Raw genomic sequence first — 19509 nt, 5'->3', positions numbered from 1 at the left:
CATTCCCACACATCCTGCTTCCTAAAGGGCTGATGGCATTTTACCTGACTCTGCCTTTCTGTTTCTCAGCATCCTCAATTTGAATGTCCCACCTAACTTTATGCTTCCTTGCTATAGGCCAATCAGCTTCGTTAACCAGAGAGTAATACATATTTACAGTGTAATGAAAGATTATTCCATAGCAAGGATCCATGTTGCATCAGGGGCTTTTCCTCGGGAGACACAACAGCAACACACACACACACACACACACCTCTACCCCAGAAATTAATCCCACAACAGACAAAAGTAATAATTGCATAAAAAGTCCAACTTGGTGAATCAATGATATTTTACTGGAGTTACTAACACAATTATGGGTAAAGGGTTCCTGGCACGAGCAGGGACATCTCAAAATCACCTGATACACTGAAAAGCCCACCCAATTTGGGTGACAACTCACAAATCTGTGCCACTGGATTTCTCTGAACACCTTGATGGTCCAAGAAATCTATCTGCTGTGCAGCGTGGCTGGCCATAGTCTCCTCCCACAGTAGTTGTTCACTCCTCCTTCAAAAGTGGGGAGGGGCCTTTGAGAATATTCCAGAATTACACTTTCTCAGATATTTGAATTTTTATGTACAATATGGGCCTCATATGCCTCTTTCTCCATCTAGGAAGGAATTTTCAACTAGGAGTAACAATTTTAACTGTTGTGTATATATTTAAGACATTTTTTTGATCAGATGAAAAATTAAGACCCAAGAATAAATTTTCTGAGATTGATATCAGCTTGATATTTCTTTTGAGATAAGAAAGCTTTTAACCGGAAACAGCATTTGTATGCAGTGCTAAACACAAAGCAAGAGCAATGCAGTGAAGAAAATGTTTGGGCTGTAAAATAAAACTGACCTGCTCACTGTAGTTACATTTGGTTTGTGGTTCATTAGACTTGCCACTTGAAGCTAATTACTTTATACATGTTGTCTCTTAGTTTCCTCATCTGAAAAGCTAGGATATCTACTTTATATACCTTTTATATTTTTGCATTTTCTTTTATATTTTTACATTTTCATTCATTTAGTGAGTGTGTGTTTGTGTGTGTGTGTGTGTGTGTGTGTAGGAGTCAAAGAATACAGGAGTTAGTTTTCTCAGTCTACCGTGTGAATTATGAGGATAGAACATGGATTGTCATGTTGGCAGGTGAACTTATCCACGGAGACATTTCCTGGGCCTTCATACCCTGTCTCTAGAAAATTAATGGGGATAATACATATAAAGAACCTATTACTGTGTCAAACACCTTGTGTTAGCTAATAGTTTCATCAACATGATCCTTATTATTACCATGATCACTTAAAATTGCATTTTACTCAGGGTCTATAGCAACCAACCTTTTTCCACTTTATGTCACATTAATATTATTTTCTTTAATGTTATAATTTTGTACATAATTTGTATGCCACTTCATAAGTGACCTGTATAACAATGAAACTGTGATGTTTCTATCCCATATTTGCTCTCATTTGATCCTCTGTAGTCGTTGTGATCAGTTCAGTTGGGCAAAACATGAGTCCTGGAACTTTTCTGCTAATTTACAGGCTGTCAGCAACTAAGACTCTTTACCCCTCCTACTAACTGGGTGGGTTTTAAGCCTTTGTTTCTCATAGTGCTGGTGGCTGGAGGGTTAAGGTCAAGGTGTCAGTATTGTTGAGATTCTAATAAAGGATCCTAAGGAAAAAGCAGACCACCACCTTCACGGCGTGTCATCACACTGCAAGAGAACTGTCTGCTTTCTTAAAGTCTCTAACATCATGAAATAATCACTTTCTAATACCCCAGCTCCTAAAGCTACTGCATCTAAGGTTAGGCTTCCACACATGGGTTTCATAAAGACACCCTCACTAAACCACCCTCCAACTTTAATAAGCCCCCTTCATGCCTCCAGACACCCAACACACAGGCCAAGTGAGTTTTCTATGTAATTTTGCTCTTTAGAGCCCATGAACATCTGATTTATAGCAGTTACAATGGTCATTATTGTATAGGTTTTAAAAGACTGAATTATGCTTTTCTGAGAGCTTCTGGGAAAGCGTGGTCTTTGCTTTAGCTCACCATTTTCTTTCTTGCAGTTTTCTGCAAGATGTCAGTGAGGCCCCAATAGTAGTACCCAAATCAGATAAAAAAAAATGCCCAACATATTTTTCTTGTATTGAAACAGTTTTACCAAGAGCAGATAAAATATAGCATATAGATAGATAGATAGATAGATAGATAGATAGATAGATAGATAGATAGATGTTTTATATATGTATAGTATCAAATCTAAGACTTAGTTTTCGGCTTGTCTTCTATTAATAATTATATTTTTTGTGTTTAGTTCCTGATGTAAAGTGCATTTCCTATAATAGATATCAGTCAAAACTTACAAACACATGACTGTAGAATCTATACCTGACAAACAAGCTATCAACAGATATGTCTTCTTTTCTCTTCAGGACTACTTGATGTGAACTGTAGACTTGTTGGGCTCACAACAGCGTCTACCTTTGAAATGTCACATTGCTAACACACAGGGCTTCTACCTCAATTTAATGCCAGTCCACTCAGTTAAAGTATGATTATTTAATTTAACTTTGCTATTAATAATTTTGTAGTGTCATAATACAATTTATTCAATTCTCACCGGTGCCTAAATCAGCATTAATGTATTAGATAGACTGTTTTATAAAAAATAACACTGGCAACTTTGTACTTTCTTGTATTCTATACACATTAATTTCATGTCTACTTTATGCAAGGTTTTTTTTTTTTTTTTTTTTTTTTTTTTTTGACAGGGTTTCTCTTTAGCTTTGGAGCCTGTCCTGGAACTAGCTCTTGTAGACCAGGCTGGCCTCGAACTCACAGAGATCCGCCTGCCTCTGCCTCCCAAGTGCTGGGATTAAAGGTGTGCGCCACCACCACCCGGCTTTATGCAAGGTTTATGCTATAAAAATGAATTTGACAATTCTAATGTGTACTTATGCTTAAAAACTAAGAAATTAATGCAAGACTTATCTGTTAAGTACTCACTGTGTCCCAGAAAATGTAGTCTGGCATAAATAAAATACAATGATGAAAAAATACATGTAGTCTCTAACTTTGAGATATGAAATTAAGTGCATGCAATTTATTAAAGAGGTCATTTGGTCCCAGGACAACTGAAAAGGAATAGCCAAGTCAGGTGGGGGGTGGGGATGGGGGCAGCCCCTGGTTATTTTCGGGGAAGTCACTGCCGCCATAGGAAACTGGATTTAATCCCACTGGGTACTCTGGAAAGCAGAAGTTCACCTCAAGTTATCTCTCACCTGAAAGAGACTACCTTTGGAACAATTGGCTGGCCTGCCTGCAGAGTATGAAGGCCAGGCCAGGAGATGCAGATTCAACTTGTGTCTGTCTATGATCACATAAACAAGCTAAGGCTGGGGAGACTTAGTTATGTCTTAGGTTTCATGCTGTTGTCTCAGCCTTGAACAGCTTAAATATCTTTAGATATTTGAAACTGAAATTGAAATTGGCTGAGTGTTTTTTCTGCTTTTCCCTCATACATCCTTAATTTTTACGTCATTAAATTACTTTAAAGTTCTATAAACTTACTTTATTGTTCTGTGTTGGATCTTCTTTGAAAGTCTAGAAATTTAAAGCATTAAAATGTATGTTTTATACATAATATGAAATGATATATCCTGAAGATCAATACAAATGTGATTAATGATGATTTTTCTCCTAAAGTTCTATAAGGGAATTGGCCCGGCTTTTCCTATTAAACCAAGAGTGCTCAGTGGTGCAGAGGCAAACCGTGCTGATGTGTTCCCGGAGCACTTTCATCCACTGTAGCATTATCCCGTTAACACAAATGCTAACACTGCGGAAAGGCAACTATACACTGCTACTTCCATGTGAATAAATTCAGCCTTGAAGAACTCTTCAAAAGGTCTTCAGATCCCGCCTTGACAGCTTCTCATGCATGTTACAAAAGTTGCTTCGACATATTGTGGTGCCTGCACCACCTGGAACTGCTATTGGGCAAGGGTCTGCAGATTAAAGAACACACAGAGACACGGATCACTCTTGAAACAAGAATGCCAATTTTATTGTGTTCCAGGGCAGCTTATACAGTACTCTCCTTGATAGTGGCCCACCAAAAACCACTTGCTTATTATCAGGAACTCATGAGGGTTTCATGCTCAGAGCAGCTGCAAGCATAGGAAAATAAGTTGTTTACTTTGTCAGGCAAGGGGTTATAGAAAATTCAGGATTTTCTATTCAGAATTCAGAAAATTCAGGTCTGGAGCCCCTAACAATATATAGAAAGTATCTCTTAATAACAGACAAATAAATGTTTGTGTGATAATAAATACTTATCCCAAATGAGCACATTTTAATGTATTATTTATTTCTGCTCAAAATTTATAATGATTTTAGTAATGCTTGTAGATAAGAACTCCCATGAGCACTTCGAACATGTGCATCATTATTGCTCTTGACTGCCTTTGTACTCTGCTGCCTCCATGCCACTCCTAGGTGGTGCCTTCCTTCCCTTCATTTCCCCTTTGGCTTTCATGCCATTTATGTATGTCTGCATCATGTATACATACGTTTGGGTATATATATATATATATATATATATATATATATATACATATACGTGTGTATACATGATGCATATATACACAAACACACACACACACACATATATATAAATATATCATGAGTGTTTAAATCTAATTCCACGTATGAGAAAAAATCTGTGATATTTTACCCTCTTCTCCTTAACCCTGTCTCCCTCATCCCCCTTCCTTAAGAACTCTTTCTCTCCTAATTTTAAGACTTCCACATGTTGAATTTGTAATGATTTGTGGAATTATAGGCTCAGTCATTGAGAAACTGTCTAAATTAATGAGCTTAGTTATTTTACCATTTTTCCACTTTCAGGGGGCTTATTAAAGATATTATTAGTTATCCTGTTCTGTGCACATGGACTACATTTTGGAATTATTGCACTCAGGTCCCAGGAAACTTCTTCAATTGCCTGTCTTCAGTTGTGCTTGGCCTCTAACCGACAAACTAACTCAAGCTAAGCAGGGCAAACATGGTGACACCACACACACACACACACATACACACACAACTTTTTTCAAGCACTTTGATTATTCATATACAAAATCCTATTTATTTACTTATTTATGATTTTTGGGACAGGATTTACTATGAAGCTCTGACTGTCCTAGAGCTCATTGTGTGAACCAGGTTGCCTTCACACTCATGGAGAACCATCTCTCTCTGCTTTTAGAGTGTGAAGATTAAAGAAGTGTGCCATATGCATGGCCTTCTACATATATGGATATGTATCTGAAACTTAATTTTAATGATTTCACTAGACTTCTGTGCATTTCTAATAAACCAATAATATATTTAACTATACAATAGTCTTTAAAGAAGCAAATTGTTACAGATACTTTTATATGGTGATGATTATAGGTGAATGTTTTCATTTTTCTAAATATTCTGGACTTCATAAAGCTTCAAAAAGTATGATTAAATAGGAAACACATCTGAGAAACTAGATTTATTAGGAGGGATTTACAGCCATCTTCCACTATTTACTTCAGATAATTGCCATCCACTTTTCAGACTTATATACATTTGGGGGCAAAGATCTTCTTGGGTCAATAGATAAGATGTGCCAGGGTATTAACTTCTATTCTTGAACTCAATGCTAGTAAAGTTTGTGATTCCCTATAACTACCTGTACTGGGTTATAGTGGCCAGGCCATGTTTCCTTGGTGATCAGGACACAGGAGCCAATGCTATGATGCTATTCTTTGATTGATAAATTTGTGTTTCTGTTGTGGAATATTCTTTTTGTACACACTCAAGATTTGTGATTTGGGTTGCTTTAATAAAAAAAAACTGACTGGCTAGTAGCAAGGGAGGATTTTTGTCTCAGAGAGGATGCTGGGAAGAAGGGTACAGACACAGAGAGTTTTCTGCCAAATAAAGCAGGAAAACAGCATAGACAGTACAGACTAAAGGTAAAAAAGCTGTGAAACAGAAAGTAAATTAATTGAAATGGATTAATAAGTTATAAGATCTAGTTAAAAAGAAACCTAAGCTATTGCCCTACATTTAATAATTAATATTAAGTCCCCATATCATGATTTGGAAGCTGGCAGGAGGACAGAAAAATCCACATACATGTTTCTTGTCAGAATATCTATATGGTCATTTACACATACATACATACATACATACATACATACATACATACATACAAGCATTATTAACTTGACATCATCTTAGATGCTTGATTTTGTTTTCTTCTGCCTTTGTTTTATCAAACAACATCTAAACCTTAACAATGGAATAGTATTGCGGTTTCATGAACAAATATTATTTTTAAATCGTAATTAATTTAATTTCAAGATTTTTAAAAATGTTTCACTAAATAAAGTACAGTAGTTAGTTGACTTGTTCTTATTTTTAATGTTTATATTGTATTTATGTGTAGCAATTTCAAAATAATTATTACATAATATTAAAAAGCATTTTAAAAATATGGTTCAAGTGAAAAAATTAATATTATTACTGACACTTTCAATGACTTGTTTAAATGAAAATGCATCTACTTATCCAATTGTATCTTTAACAATAATTAAATTTTAGTAAACTTTAGAAATATTTTTGTTTTAAGGTAGTATTAGGAAATATATCTACAAGAGAGAATCCAGGTGCCTGATCCATAATAAACTGGGTATTTAATATATCAGAGGAACGTGGGAGAAGAATGAAGTCTAGGAAGCTTTTAAACATGATTCAGAGATGAGACAACACCACAAGGCTGTGATCTTCATGGTGTGTTCTCTTTTCCTTGGGAAATCACAGCTTCTCTTTGGGAAAATTCAGATTTCTCACACTTCAGATAAGCCTTTGATAAGTGCTTTGATGTTCAATAAGAAAGCAAAAAAGATGCTCTCACAAAGAGAATTGAGAAAATAATACCAGTCTCAGCCAAAGCGCCTGGCTATTGCTTTGTGTACTTTACCACCACTGCCAAGAATGCAGGAGATATTGTCATTGCATTAGTGGAATGTTTGCTGGAAAACAAATAGACACACACATGGAAACAATCAAATTAAACCAAAATAGCATCCTAATTGTCTTGTCTAGACTAGGAAGCCAGTGGTGTGTATATGTGCGCACACGTGTGTATGTCTTCCAGTTGAAGAGATCAGTAAGTGAAAGAAAACCACTTGGGATAGGACACCATTTCCAGCTATGTAGTGTCTTTATAGAAGGATAGTATCACTAAGGGCAGAGTGAACACCTGCTGTTTTTATTAAAATAAAGAAAGATGTCTAAGTAGGTCAGGCTGTAGTAGCAGACTAGGTATTAGAGAATGTAATGTTAGCCACCCTTTGTGACATGATCTCATTCATATAATGGGTTGTTAGCACTTCAGAAATATTTGCTAGTACATTCTTCAAGGAATGTAACAAATCTTTCCATTTGGGTAACATAAAAATACTTTCCCGACGCAGGACAGCTGTCTCTAACTGTAATGGAGAGAGTCTTGGGGCAAACCTATAGGAACGATGGCTTTAGCAAGGAAAGAATGAATGTAGCTGTACGATTTACTGTACAGATTACTCTACCAACAGGAATGAATTGTGGTAGCAAGTGAAAATAAATTTAAGTTTCCAAAGGAGTCAGGTTTCATAATGCCTGAGTAAAGTATGTGCTAAAGTGTATGTGCTGTCTTTGTAGGTTAGAGTGAGGATAGAAGTCTGTGGGCAGGTTCTCAGGGTTTTTTCCCAATAACTAAAGAGGCTTAATTGAAGAAAATGTTAATTCAAACTGCAAAGTGGCTGAGGTCATATGTTTACTTGGCTTGGAAGATATAGAACGAAAAAATTATGGGAAGAATAATGTAAAGATCACTAAAAATTATGATGCAAGTAAAAAGAGATTCAATATGAAGACAATTGAAGGCTGGAGAAAACAGGTTGATTTAACAGGCACTACCAGCGTAACTGATCTAGTATTGTTGATGAGGAATTAAGACATTATTAGCTCCTGATTGGATTAATTTAAAAACTTCCACACAAAATCATCTTCTCTTGATAGACTATATATTTAACCTATGCATAAGACGGCTTCCCAGAGTCACAGGTCAGAGTCACAAGTTAATCATCAGCTCATAGTGTAAAGGTCGTGTCATCCAAAGGCCATGTCCTCGCACCCTCCATCTGGAATTAACACTGCCTCGCTGTCCTGTGGTACCGCACTGGGATTGTGCCTCCAGTAATTAATTTAAGTCAATATGAACTAATCTACCTGATTATCTTCGTTTCTCTAGCATGAAAATGGATGTGATTTGAGCATTAGGATTTTGACTGTTACTATTCTTGTCTTGCTTAAATAAAGCACATCCCTCTCTCAAAGAGAGAGTCAGGGTGAAGCTAGAGCTTGAACTCTCTTAATAATCATGAGCTCCAGGGACGGACACAGAGAAAGATCTTCTTGGTTAGGCTAAGACATGATGCTGGTCTTAGAAAGAAGCTTTTGATTCCTTAAACCTATCCCAAAGTTGAGACGATGCTTTCCTTTCATCCCAGCAGTGTTCTGAATGACCACATGCTATCTTCAAGTTTGATATTCAGGCATGGGCTGATAACAGAAAAGAAAGTAGGAACTGAGATATTTTTTAACATGATTTCTGCAGGGGAAAAGTAGCCAAGAATGGAATTCAATGAAACTTTTCTGAAAAACAGGTTAGGCTTGCTCCAGTGGCAGCAGCTCTGAGCCAATGGGAAAAGTGAGATGTTACCTCCAGGAGGCTGGTGATCTCATGCACTTTCCAGGGGTAGTTTTCAAACACCTTCTCAGCACAAATTGATGGAAGATCAGCTCCTGTGAAATAAAAAGACACGTGTGTTCTGGGGATGAGCTTCTGTGATGTGAGAAAATCAATTAGTCATGCGAATTTATCCTTTTATTTTCACTGTGTGAATAGAATCAATCAATATTCTGGCAATAAACTTGTTTTGCTTTTCCTCTCTATATATTTCTATTGAAAAAATTTTCATATCATATAGTCTGACCATGATTTACCCTCCTCATCCCCTCCCAGATCCTTCCCACCTCCCTATTTATAAAAACCCAAACTTTTTTCTCTCTCTCTCTCTTTAGAAAAAAAATAAACAAAACCCCAGAATAAAAGTAAAACAAAGAAAAATATAAGACACAGGACAAAACCTATAAAAATCAAAGATTAGGAACCATAATAATATGAGGCAAAGACAAGTTAGACAAAAAATTCCCAAATAAAGCAAAATGAGACAAAATGTCTATAAAAATGCCTTTGAGTTCATTTTGTGTTGGCCATCTTCTGCTGGGTATGGACTTGTCTTTAATTGTGGTTAACATACCTAGTGAGATTCCATTGGAAAAAACAGATTCTTACTATGTAAGCAGGTGTTAATTTGAGAGAGCTTCTTGGTTAGGGATGGGAAATAGTGTACACCTCACCCTCTCTGTGCTGGTACTCCATCTCACTTAAATCTGTACCAGCCCTGTGTCTGCGGTCACAGTATCTCTGAGTTTCTATGTCTGTTGGTCCTGTTGTGTCTGGAAGATACTGCTTCCTTGGTATCATTCATCTCTGGCTCTTACACTCATTCTGCCTTCTCTTCACCATAGTACTCTGAGCCCTAATGAAGGGTTTGATGAAGACATCACATTTAGGACATAGTTTTCAAAAGAGTCTCACTCACTATCCAGTTATGAGTCTCTGTATTAGTTCCTCTCTTCTACAAGAAGCTTCTCTGGGGATGACTGAACAAAGCACTCTCATCTGTGGGGTATAGAAGAATGTTTTTAGGATTCATTTTATATCCATGTTGCTCTAGCAAAACAATATTTGCTTTTCCTCAACACCCATATCCTATCTAAACTCAGGTTCTCAGTCACCTGAGTAGTGTCAGGCATAGGTTGCCTCTTGTGAAGTGGGCCTCAGATCCAATCAGAGAGTAAATGAATATGCCCAAAACATTTGTGATACTATTGCACTAGCGTATCATGTAGGCAGCTTGATTTTCCTTTTTGCAATGTTAGCAGTTCTTATTTTCTGTTAGAGTATGTTTTCCACAGCAGTGATTTGGGGACATGCGGGGGGAAGTGCAGTGAAGTTTTAAATTTTGTATAATAAAATTTGAAATTAAAGAAAAAAACCAACTATTTTTTTTTAAATATAGCTCATGAGGTAGGTTTTTGACTCAGAATCCCAGTGTTGTGACTAACATTCTATCCTATAAGTATGCCTATTTGTCATCAAATCCTATTTTCCAAATGGCTCTCATTTCAGAATAAAAGCACTTGTATGTTGGATTCAATATAAATGTGTTGCAAACCAAGTACAATGGATTTGTGACAGTTTTGACTATCTGTTTAAATTCTCAGACTGTCTTTGTGAACCACAAGAAAAACCATTCCGAAGTCGTAGATGATTACTAGAAGATTTTTGTCTTCTAGGGATGATAATCATGTGTATTTCCAGGAAGAAGAAATGATATTGCCGTTCTTCACAGGGGAACCCTTCAGTGAACCACTTTAGTCTTGCTGTTTTCTTTTTTTGGTTTTTCGAGACAGGGTTTCTCTGTGGTTTTAGAGCCTGTCCTGGAACTAGCTCTTGTAGACCAGGCTGGTCTCGAACTCAAAGAGATCCATCAGCCTCTGCCTCCCGAGTGGTGGTCTTGTTTTCTTGACAGGAATTTTCTCTTTATTTTAAAAATGTACACTCTTTCACCGCCCAGTTTCCTTGTTTCAATGGTTTTTTTCCTCACATTCTTCCCTGCCTCTTAAAAAGCTCTACTACGGTATGATGGCTGCTTCTGCATATCCAGATTCTATAAGCAATTATTTTGTATTTTAACCTGAGAACTGGATATTTTGTTTACTTTTAAGTACAATTTAAATTTCATAAAAACTCTCATACTTTTAAGTTGTCAATAATTTTATTCTAAATATTTTGGATCTCCAAATAATTAACACAAACCACTTTTTATTGCTCTTATGCAATAAGAACACTCACGAGAAGTAGAAACCCTACATGATTTCTTCCTCAATTATAACTCCAGATGTCAAATTTTTTTTCAGATTGGTCTTACAAATATAAATCTACAACTGTATTATACTATTTTCTGATATCTTACAACTTTGGTTTTCTTGTTAGAGATTTTTGTTTTTCAAAGTAACACATCTAGTCTGTGAAGAAGGACCCATTGGCAGTTCAACACGGTATTAAAGCTTCGTTCTGTCGTGTCAAGGATAATTGTTCCGTTTGAGCCCAAACCGTGAAGATACTCCCTTTCGTAGGTTACTTACCAGAGAGAACAATGTAAACAACATAATAAAGTAAAACCTTCCCTACCTAAGTTATAGTGGTCTAATAACATCTATTGGCTATATCCAGCAAGGCCATTTCCATTATGTTTAGATGGTGATTATCTATTTGGATGGTGATTTGTTTGCAAGATCTTTGGCAAAGACCTTCTTAGATTGCCACACAAGCATGTGTGTGTGTTTGTGTGTATGTGTGGACGCGCGCGCAAGCGAGCACACGTGCATGCGTGCTTGTGTGTGTGTGAAGTAGAGTTTTGTGTCACCAGGACTGGCTGGCATGACTTGTGAACCTATTAGAGTTGGAAAGCAATTCTGCTCTTGTTTCCAGAGTTCACATTCATTTCCATGAAAATGAAGGGCTGGATAGAACAGCGTTCTTTTTTCAGTGTTGATCCTGGCTGATTGAAACATTTCCAGGAACAGGCCACTGTTCCTTCTTATGCAAATTGTAAACTCACAAGAAGCAGCCAGCTTCAACATTCCTTATTTAATGAAAACAAGGAAGTCTGTGTTTCCCTTATATTGCTAAACAATTTCTAACGTCTAAAACTAGACTTGAATAAATTTACATAGTGGAGAAAGGCAGTGATGTGAAGGGAAAATAGTAAAGAATACAATAGAAATGCAAAGTTTCTGAATAATTTGGGGAACTTATTGAAAACTAGATTTTCCTACAATGTATATAAAAACAAATGATACCCATGAAATAACACTTTTGCCAAAAATTCTTCTTATAACCAAGACAGCTCATGCTTAGCTTCCCTGCCTGTATCATGGAATAAAAGCAATTTTATTATAAAATATTTCTTAATCAGGGAATTTTGAACCATACACAATTTCAAGAATTCTTAGGGGTGATGACAGACGCAAACAGTTTTTAAAAAAAAAAACATGGCCACTCTATCTGAAAACTCCAGCTCTCTGCTACATGAGCATGTCACTTTTCCTCATCATCTGCTTTATCTCCTCATATTAACATAAGTATTATTTGCCATGCCGTATGTGTGTGTATGCAAAGGTCTATTATTTACTTACCAGTTTTGTTAAGTACTCTCATCGGTTCAAAACTCTTTAAAGGCAATGTATCTTCTTTTGTGTTTAATGTTTCTTTTCATTTCCTACATTAGAACCTGGCATATAATTGTGCTCAGTAAATATTTGTTGAATGAAACGAGGGTGAAAGACCCCTGGAGTGGGGAGACTCTCTCTCAAGTCTCAGCATAACAAGACTGCCCTCCAGGAACTCATGAGAGACCGTCCTTGCTACAATCACAGGAGGTTTATTGACAGGACAGGAACCAGTGCACTGGGGCCGAAACTCATTTCCCACGCAGGGGTAGAGAATTAGACCCCAAGTAGCTGGGATAAGGGGTAGGTATTTAAGGGAAGAAACCATAACCCAATAACCCAAAGTGGGTAGGGTGGGCATAATTGGAAAATCCTGAAAATAACAGTGATCATTGAAAAAATCCAAAAATACCAATGATAATCACAAGGGGGTAACTCCCTGTTTCTCAAGATTATTCTCAAGATTATAATCTAACTTTATGGTCAGTTAGTTCCTGGAACAGAGGCACTAAACTGGCTCTGCTAGATTTTTGGTTCTTCTCTCCCTGTTAGATTTTTTTGGCTCTACTCTTTCTGCTAGAGGGGTCTGAATTTATCCGGGTCTTTCAAGGGGATCTGATTCAAGAGAACCTCAAAGTTGCTAGATTTGTCTTCTAAAGAATGAGAGATACCCATCAGCTTTAGAGTTAGTCACTGCATTTTAACTGAGATGTATGATCCTGTTAATCCCACCATGTGAGAATAAAACCACTACATAGTTTTGAAGCAGGCTTGAATTTACTGGGGTGTACCCAAGAGCTGTCCAATGACTGCTTCCTAAGTCAGAAGAAAAGGAACAGCCTGAGTCCAGTTCTCGGGGTCCTTTTAAGGAGAGAAATCACAAGTAGTTGCAAAGCAGGTTTACAGAACTGAGACATTGGAAGTAAGGAAGGAGGTACCAAACACCAAACCAAAATAAAACAAACCAAAAAATATCTGTCATCACCATGTGGTCACCATGTGGTTAGAGAGGGTTTGAGTATCCTCAAAAATAAGTCAAGGTCATAAATTCGGGCAAGTCCGGTTCCTAGAAACAGAGACTTAAACACAGAAATTCAGATCATACAGAAATGGAAACTTATTTTATCAGTACAGCATAATGGTCCTGCCTTCAAAATAGTAGGGCAAGTTCCTTAATCCACACTGCTTAAGTTCTCAAGTGGCAGTCTCTTTGTGGCAAGGGTGACACCTTTAAAGATACAATAAGTTGAAAAATAGCAAAGCAACTATGGGACAGGTGATAAAACTTGCCTCTCTTTCTGTGAAAAATGTTTGTTATTTAATTCATTATATAGTTATTGTGTTGTAATAAAAAGTTGATGGGTGTCTAGTTTGTAATTATTCTTCAGATGATGCATAGTCTCCTTGCTCCTGAGCACATACTGTCCCCTGACATTTCTTTTTCTACTCCTAACATCACACAAGGTGGGGGATAACACACTAAAACACGATATGTGCTGCCATCTTAATCTTGTCAAGTTATTCAGTTTTTAGTGTCTAGATTGGTGGGGCAATACAAACTTCAGCTTCAGAAATGTATTATAAAACATAGAGAACTATATTTTTTCTTTCAAAGAAAGATAGATGGGTAAGTTTATTAAAATAGGGAATATTGAAAGTTGAGCAGGTTTGTGTGGAAAATCCTTTAATTCAGTCATAATAAATTGAACTGTACCTGTTGAATTTCCCACATTGTCATCAAACTTCCTGCACACTCAGTACTCAGGAGCAACCTCTGAATCATCTAAACCCACATGTTGAATAAACAAAAACTTGTAGTTCAGAGCATAGTACAAACTTTAGGTATAATTATGATCTTAATTGTAGTTTCTATTGCTGTGAAGAGACACCACAACCATGATAACTCTTATAAGTGAAAACATTTAATTGGGTCTGGCTTTCACTTTCAGAGTTGAGTCCATTATCATCATTGGAGCAAGTAAGGCTGCATATAGAAAGACATGATGCTGGAGAAGTAGCTGAGAGTTCTGCATCATGATCTGCAGGCAACAAAAAGTGAATCACACCGGGCATAGCTTGAGCATATATGAGAGCTCAATGCCTGCCACCATAGTGACACACTTCATTCAACAGGGCCACATGTACCCCAACAAAGCTGCACCTCCTAATACTGTCACTCCTGATTGGCCAGGTATTCAAACACATGAGCCTATGGAGGCCACACTTATTCAAACAACCACTTTCCATTTCCTGGTCCCCATAGACTTGTAAACCATAACAGAATAAAAATGCGTTTAGTTTAACTTTAAAGGTTTCTACCCATAGTCTATCACAGTCTCAACACTTGAAACGTCCAAAGTTCAAAGTCTCTTCTGAGATTCATGAAATCTCTCCTTATAAAATCAGATCACATATTTCTAATATATAATGGCACAGGAATACATACCTATTCCAAAATGGATAAAATAGAGAACAGTGAGGCAATACTTGATCAAAACAAGACCAAAAACTAGCAGAGAAAACATCAAACTCTGAATCTCTATATCTCATTTCAAAGTACTCTTCGGATCTCCAAATCCTTTCAGTTTTATTGGCTACATAATACTTTTTTGTCTTGGGCTGGTTCCACTCCCTGATAGAAATTTCCTTAGTAGATATCCCATGACTATGGAATCTCCAATTTCTTGGGGTCTTCAAGGCAATTCAGCCTTCATCTGTGTAACTTCATACAATGGCATCTCTACATAATGGCACCCCTGACACAAACGTGGCCCTGGTAGCTTTCCTTAGTTACATACAGAGATTCTATAACGCCATTTCTCTGTCTTTGACTCTAAAGCCAGAACCACATGACTAAAGCTGCTAAATCCTGTTGGTTGCTGAGGGTGGGACATGGCCCACTCATTCAATTACATCTTTACCAGCTTCCTGGTTTTGGTGGTCTCCTTCACTGCCTAAGCTTGACTGCACTGAAACTTCATTTGTAGACCAGGCTGGCCTCAAACTCAGAGATTTGCAGGCTACTCCCTTTTGAGTACTGGAATTAAATGTGTACACAACCATGCCTGGACCTAAATTTTTCTTTAACCCCATTTCTCAAGTTGGAAATTTAATTGGGTGGAATCTTGCCCCGGGGTCACAACTCCCTTTGTTCCATTTCTTAATTTGTTTGTCTCCACAAACACAGGATTTTCCTCTATTCCAATTTCTGGTTCCCCTCTTCTCTTCCAACTGTACCTTTTGTATTTTTACTTTGCTTATCTTGCTCCTTTTTATTAAAAATCTTCATTAGAGTTAACATTAATAACCATACAATACTAGTCTATTGTGAGATTTCCTCTGCCAATGAAATTAATCCAAGTTTCATCATTTTAAGCCTCAGGCAGACTCTTTAGATAAGGGCAAAAAGCAGGTACATTCTTCACCAAAATTTTGCAAAAATGATCTGTAAGCAACATACTAAAAGCCTTTTCCTCTCAAAGTTCTTAATCCAGGCCCCCAAAGTTCTATTCACCTTCAGCACCATCGTCTTCCATGCTCCTACTAGCATGGTCCAATAAGCAGCACTTAAAGTGTTCCACTGCTTTTGCAACCCAAAGTAGTACCAAAGTCCATTTCCTCCAAACAAAACCATGATCAGCCCTATCATAGAAGTAGCCCTGTTCCTGGTACCAACATCTGTCTTAGATTTCTGTTGCTGTGAAGAGATACCTTTAACACACCAACTCTTATAAATGAAAACATGTAATTTGGGCTGGCTTAAAGTTTCAGAAGTTTCATCCATTATCATCATGGTAGGAAGCAAGGTAGCATGCAGGCAGACATTGTCCTGGAGAGGTAGCTGAGGGCTCTACATCTTGAGCCTCAGACAACAGGAAGAGAACTGACCTACACTGGGTGTACTTTGAACATATAAAATATCTCAAGACCCACCCCTGCATTTATAAATTTCCTTCAACAAGGCCACATGTACTCCAACAAGGCCATACCTCCTAATAGTGCCATACCCTATAGACCAAGCATGAGTCTACATGGATCACACCTATTCAAATCACCACAATCATGATCTGGTTTAGATAATTATTGGTGGAAGTCTCTATTTAAGATTATCCAATATGAGAGTACATAAAAAGAAGAACCCAGGACAAAATATTGAGTAAGTTCGACAATTATCAGCTGGGGATTGGCAGCTGAGCATTGGCAGAGATTGTGGTAAATTCAGAAATGTGTGGGAATGAACAGGGCAATTAATTAGAATTAGCAAAGAGAAAGAGTGATCAGCAGGGCTAAATGTTGTTGAGTATTTGGACACTGAGGATAATCTAAATGTGAACTTTGTGAGTGAAAAGCCTTTGTTAGTGTGAAATTTGGAATTGTTGAAGCAAAAAAAAAACCATATTTGAGAACGTTGAAACAAGTTAGTAAAAAAGATACGAAAGGAAATGTTCTCTAGGAATCTTGGCTAAGAAAGAGAAGGATGAGCTGGGCCTTGTAAGAATGTGAGAAATTAACTTTTTTTTTAGCTGAGAGAATTGGGACTGTATTTGGACATGTATCTTCTCTGTTTTATTCTCACTCACTAGTCTCAAGAAGCAAACAATATATCCTCCTATCCTCCATCCTCGCTTCCTGCCCTATGCCAATTCATTAATTGACTTTATCCATTTGAGCATACACAGGACTTGAACTTAAGCAATCTGCAGTCTCACTGAGGGGGAAAATGGAAATACAGCAGTAACTGTCTCATTCTTGCAACTGCCCAGGACTGTGAGTGAATGCAGACTAATCTTAGTTTTTGTTATTCCCCAAGGTGATGTATTTACACTACCTTACAATGAAAGTATCTGACTGAAAATTGGCTTGTGTTTTAAAACTTCAGAACCAAATTTCCTTCAAGCACAGCTGGCTCATACAGGGACAAAATCTTCTGACCTTGAGCTCATTAGCATGATGAAGCAATCAAATGAATTTGCAGATACAAGACTGAAACATAAAAGAACATCAATTTTTTCATTAATTGTAAATGCCTAAATTGAGAGTAGGGGAGTAAAATTTGAATTTAGAGTAGGCATTGTGCCCTTTACAAATTCACCAGAAGTTATTACTAGACCATATCTGCTTTCATTTAGTGCTAAAAGTATCTGTTTCCCCAAACATCTTACACCGAAAGTTCTGTAAGTAAAGTAAAATACACATAGAAAGTCATGGTGTTGTCTCAGGTTGCTAATTGGAATTTTGATGCTATAATACAGAAGCAAGAAAAGACAAGAGCCCAGTATTTTCATTAGCTTCAGCACTCATGTTTTTGCATCTTAATCAGTTGTGTTAATATTTAAATATGCAGTGAAAGCCTAGGTGCATAGAAAAGCATGGAGTTTCAGTAATAACGGAAATTTGTATAAAACAATACAAACCAGTGACCCATGTTCAAAATATAAAATTGAACAAAAATTTAAAACACTTGTATTATAGCTTATAAATATAAAAATACAACATTAGAAACTTATGTTTAGTCACTAAGATATAGGATGCTTTATTATTTGCTGGGAAAGATTCAGAATTTTGTTTTAAGGTCCTAATTCTCTATTAGCTATTTCATTTTTTTTATGCAATATTATTTGGGACACAAAAAATGATCCACAAGGGAAAGACATGAAGCATCTCACGAAATTCCTTAGATTCTGTCATCTCTGAGCTGAGCAGGCTTCAAAGAGTACATGATGGAGCAGAGAGAGCTGTCACTCTCAGCTGTGACTTTCTCCTTCGGCAGTCATGCTTCAAATGGGTCCTTCTGCAGAAGAATGGCTTGAAGTGACAGTCACTATGCCTTGCTCACAGCAGTCTGCCACAGAACAGAACATTCTGGAATAAAGGCTACTGGAATGATTCAGTGTGCCTTTTCTATACATCTGCAAGGACACTTGTATAGCGTCTTTGGACTTTTCAAGAGGATTTAATTCATTGTTACCAACAGCTCTTAAGTCTCCTTACTGTGTCTAACATACTTTATTGTAACAAAGTAAAGAAAAACTTTTTACACAAACCAATGAAATCTGACTCAAATATAGTATTATATGGAAATTTTAGTGAGGAATATTGATTTACATTAAATTCACAAAGAAGAAACATATGTTTGGAGCAGTGAGATAATCACTTATGAGTTTATATTAGGCATTTCTCAAGCTTTCATCATAATAAAAGGAAGTATTAAACTAAAATCAGTTTGCGGTCCTTTTTAAGATTTATTTTTACTTTTTAATTATTAATATTTGTTTGTGAAGCCGTGTGTGCATGTTAGTACAGGTACCTGTGTAGTTCAGAGGTATCATATCTCTGGAGATGGGTTGTGGGCAGCTGTGAACAGTCTGGCAAAGGAGCTAGAAACTCAACTCAGGACCTCTCAAAAGTAGAAAACACTCCAACAGAAAGCACTTTCTCCACACCCAGGCTGAGTTCTTACAGCCTTAGAAAGCACTTGGTTTAGAATTCCTACCAAAGGTAGTTGACTGAACTGTTACTAATAGTCTTTTGATTGGATGCAAAACCAGTCCTGAATTCCACATATCTACTGTATCTACTAAGACAGCTTTCCTCAATCTACGACCAGCAGGATACCACAACCAAGATCATAAGTTTCTGGAATTTTGGAGCTAGTCCAAAAGCACAAGATCCCATGTCTTTCTTATGCCTTAAAAAAATAAGGACATATGGTGAGACTTCCTTATATTTATTCATACCTTATCCCCAATACATTTGGCTCCAGTCTGAGTCTCTTTATTATAGTCACACCTCCCTGGTCAGGAAAACATTTATTTAACTCTCTCATCTAAATGCTTTCCTCCAAATCAACCAAATAACAACAACATCAAAAATAACTGAGCAAAAGAAAAAATAGTTTGCTAACTCCATTGGCTCTTTCATTCTTTCTCTATAATTTGATTTGTCTTCTCTATGGGCCATTTTCTGTCTTACTTAACAATGAAAGTCTCCCCTCACACCTTCTTTTACAGCTTTTTTCAT

The 19509-nt window shown here is 36.9% G+C and overlaps 1 protein-coding gene across 3 annotated transcripts in view; it reads left to right on the top strand.

The window, feature by feature from the left end:
* Grid2 (glutamate ionotropic receptor delta type subunit 2) overlaps positions 1-19509 on the top strand; it is a 1426614-nt gene that overhangs the window by 914225 nt on the left and 492880 nt on the right. The gene's annotated exons all lie outside the window — the stretch shown is intronic.

The sequence above is a fragment of the Chionomys nivalis genome, chromosome 1 (assembly GCF_950005125.1).
Source record: "Chionomys nivalis chromosome 1, mChiNiv1.1, whole genome shotgun sequence".
NCBI classification, from domain to species: domain Eukaryota; kingdom Metazoa; phylum Chordata; class Mammalia; order Rodentia; family Cricetidae; genus Chionomys; species Chionomys nivalis.
The sequence above is the reverse complement of the archived record's forward strand: the minus strand, read 5'-3'. Positions and strand labels throughout refer to the sequence as shown.